Source organism: Rhamphochromis longiceps, linkage group LG14 (genome assembly GCF_057381845.1).
Source record: "Rhamphochromis longiceps isolate RC_006_pf linkage group LG14, R_longiceps_female_GT1.1, whole genome shotgun sequence".
In the NCBI taxonomy this organism is placed as follows: domain Eukaryota; kingdom Metazoa; phylum Chordata; class Actinopteri; order Cichliformes; family Cichlidae; genus Rhamphochromis; species Rhamphochromis longiceps.
In genome coordinates, this window is record NC_140570.1 from 1,134,592 (window position 1) to 1,138,514 (window position 3,923).

General features: G+C 43.7%; 1 long non-coding RNA gene across 1 annotated transcript; it reads left to right on the plus strand.

The window, feature by feature from the left end:
• The first annotated feature begins 2,812 nt into the window (after positions 1 to 2,812).
• LOC146653358 (uncharacterized) lies at positions 2,813 to 3,559 on the plus strand. The gene is made up of 3 exons (XR_014907337.1): positions 2,813 to 2,966; positions 3,040 to 3,246; positions 3,326 to 3,559. It is a non-coding gene; the product is annotated as an uncharacterized LOC146653358 (long non-coding RNA).
• Positions 3,560 to 3,923: the final 364 nt, after the last annotated feature.

The window sequence follows — 3,923 nt, forward strand, 5'->3', positions numbered from 1 at the left end:
TACAGCAGACAAACGGCATCTAACAGTCATGACTGTAAGAAACAAGAAAAAAGCCAACAAGGACCTGACACAGGATCTTAATAAGGCATCCGATATACAAGGAAGAACTATTGCTCAAGACTACTTGAGAAAAGTTGACTACCTGCCCAACAGAGTTCAGGCTGTGTTAGAGAATAAAGTTAGTCATGCTAAGTATCGACTTTCAAGCTTGTTACAATTGTCCAGACTTACTCTGGAGCATTAATCTGCTGGAAACAGACGATACACTGCAGTCATAAAGGCGTGAATATGGTCAGTAACAACACCCAGGTAGGCTGTGGTGTTTAAATGATGCTCTGCTGGTATCAAGGGGCCCAAAGTGGGGCAAAACTGTTTCCCCAAGACGATTACACCAGCAGCAGCCTGAACCACTGATACAGCCCCAGGTTCCTGTTTCCTGTAGTTGTGGCACCTACATTGGTTGAACTGTGTGTTATTTTTTAGTTTCTGTTGCCTTTCTGTCAGCTTGGGGCAGTAAGTGAACAAACAATTAGTCCCAATGCATTACTACTCATTCCTGACATGGAGCAAGAATTGGTCATTCCATATAAGAGAAACCAAATCTGGAAAACGTTCCCACGACTGACCTATGTGTGTCTGTAGCTATGTGTGTGTGCGGGTTTGTTCTGTACAACAGCTTTGGCAGAGCATTGTGAAAACGTTTGCATGTCTACAGCCTTGAATCTTTCATAACTTCATAAATCAGGACATGTTCACACACATTCTTATATTTCCATTCCAAATGTAAAGCCAAAAAGCACATATTCAATATCCAAGTTTGATATATCCCATGATACTAATTCTCCTTCATTCAATTCAATGTTATTTACACAGCGCCAAATCAAAACAACAGTCGCCTCAAGGAGCTTTATATTGTAAGGTAGACCCTAGAATAATACAGGCAGAGAAAACCCAACAGGTGTTTATTTAGCTGTGAATGTAATCAGGAATGGCTCTGTCCAGCGACCTGTCCAGGATGTGTCCTTCCACCCTATGACAGCTGGACTAGATTTCAGCACTGAGTTGATAAGCAGTTAAGAAGATGGATAAATGGGAATTTAGACCAGGCTACTGAAAATACGATAAAATCAAGATGCAGCACCAGTCACTGGAGCAGTGACATCAACGGTTCCACTCTGGACCTTCACTGGTGAGGATGAATATCAAAAACATGACATATTGCATCAGTGGTTACACACAGCCACCATGAATTTACATGCTCAGTAAAGCTTCGGTCATATTGAGACATGCTGGCTAAAGAAGTAAAACGAAAGGAAGACAGAATGATATTAGAGCCAGTAGGCGAGAAAGAAGTAGGGGGCTGGTGGGGTGATGCAAGAGGAGCAGGAAAATAGAGAAGAAAAATGTGTGTGTGTGTGCATTTTAGTACAGGGGATGGCCGCAATGAGATGAATGGCCTGGAGCTCTGTTCAATGCCTGCATGTATACCAGTGAGAAAGCTGTAAATTCATTATGAGCAGTTGTACAGGGTGGTAGGTGGAGGGGGTGAGGGTAAAGTTGGCTGTGTTGGTCGGTATGAAAAAAATAGATTAAATCTTAAATTTAAACCTTAGAACTGTAGAATTGTTGGATTCTTGCAAAAATCACCAGTCAGTAAATATGTGAAACATCCAGAAAGCACTATCATTCAGAGAGCATCAACGTGATGAGTGCAAAAGAAAAAGTTTTGGAATTGTTCAAATTCTGTCGAGGCCGCTAAACTTGCAAATAACAGGAATAGTCCAGCACTTCCTCTCTGTCACAATAAAAACATATGCCAACAGGATCAGTCTACAGTATGTCAGTGTACTCATTCAATATTATTTTTATTTGAACACAACACTAAAACCAGCAGTAGCACACCAGCACCATGCTAATATGTTGGTGGGTGCAGCAAAAATCTGCATATGATGAGAATGACAAACATAATTTTCAGAGCAAGTCAATAGAAATGATTCTATTGATGGTTTTTCAATGCAAGGCATGCCATAACACACACAAGGTAATGGGTAGGGTTTGGCCAAGGGCGTAGATTTGGCATGGACGGAAGGGACATGTCCCCACCAATATCCAGCGATTATTGAATCGTCCCCACCAATAATTTGATCTCTGCGAGTAAAGAAAAACAAAACCGATAGAAATAAAAAAAGCGATCTGTCAACGTCTCATTCACCCAGCGGTGCAGAAAGAGTTGAATTACGTTCTCTACTGGAGTCCTATATCATGTGACAAATATGGCCAATGTGATTGGCTGTGCCTTTCAGGGAGCTCTGTTTAGTTTTAGCAGCAGCAATCCTGCGCTGCGAGGAGGACGGCAGCAAAAAGAACCTGGATATAAGAAAGTGTTTTTCAAGGAAACCTGTAAGTCACTTAAAGTCAAGTTCACTCATAAAATCTGTCCATCATAATAACGTTACAGGCTATGCAAGGCAATACATGCCAACCCTCCCGTTTTTTCTCGGACAATCCCGAATTTCAGTGCCCCTCTTGTTACTCTTTCTGGGTTGCAAAATAAACTTTTAAAAAATTTTCAGGCGAGAATGTAGCTGTGTAAACTTCAAATATCTGAACCGGGGAGAACAGCAAACTCCCGGCACATCGTTTTAGGCTTTGGCCCACATCAGTCTAAAATTGTATGTAACCATGAATAACGTGTTGCCATGTCCACCAGGAGAGACTGGACAGTATAGATTCAGTTTATCTCAGCTAACAAGAGGAGAAGGCATGTGTTTGGCTCCTTCACATAGTGTCATGGTCTACGGTGGGTGGCTGGAGTTTCCATTAGGCTCCTGAACTGACCTGGGATCCGCCCCTGGGCAGGGCCAACTCCAGCTCCTGCACACCTGGAGCCTATTGCAGGCTATCAAGCCAGAGGGATTTAAACCACACATTGATGTTCACTCACTGCCAGTTCGTCATCAACCCATGTTGGTAACAGGTCTTGTGTTTCAAGTTCTCGCTGTAATTCATCTTACTAACTAAGACTCTTTTGTGCTACAGTCGCTGTACCCACCCTGGCTCACTCCACCTCTGGACTCGGAATACCTAGTGATCATTTTGGAAATCCCTCTGTGCCTCACCTGCCTGCCCTCCTGCCATCACACTCCATCTGGAGCCCCGGATCTCAGGTCAGCCTTTCCACGCCACTCAGCCTCCCCTGGATCTTCATCATCCCCCTCTCAAACACTCCAGGTCCCTAACTGCAAAGTAAGAATTGCTGCTCTTATACTGGCCACTTCTGAGCTGCCTTCACTACCTGCCTAACTTCTATATCCTCTCCCCTCAGTGTGACTGTTCCCCACTCAGCTCCGTTCCACTTCTCAGGCCTCGTTCCCTCGCCCTAGCCACGTTCCCCTGGGCACGCCACACCAAGGCTCCACGTCTCGTCATTTTCTGTCTTTGCCACGTTTCCCTTTTTTTTGTTCCCCTTGCACTTAACTGTAATAAACTATTAAATCATCTACCGTCTCCGTTCTGGGTTCCTGCACCTGGGTCCTATTCAGTACCGGCCATCCGTCGCCGTGACACATAGTGGACATTGAGTTGTTGTGTGGGACACCAGTAGTCCATGTCTGTTGCTGTAACAGTAGTTCATGTTTAGAATAAAACATCCCAGCTCACTGATCTGATCGGGGCAATAGTGCCTAAAATGTTGCATAATGTTGCTGAGAGATCTTTTACTTTGATGAGTAGATGAGTAGTTTTATGGACATAAAATAATTAAACCCTTAACATCATTCCAGCACATGAACCCCCCATTAACAAGGAAACATACAGCATTCTATGCGGGACAGCAGTCATGCCCCCAGTCCATAAATGGCGATCCTTAGAAGGGAACAATCTTGAAGTAGACAACTGTCCATATCTTGCGCACAAAAAAAAAC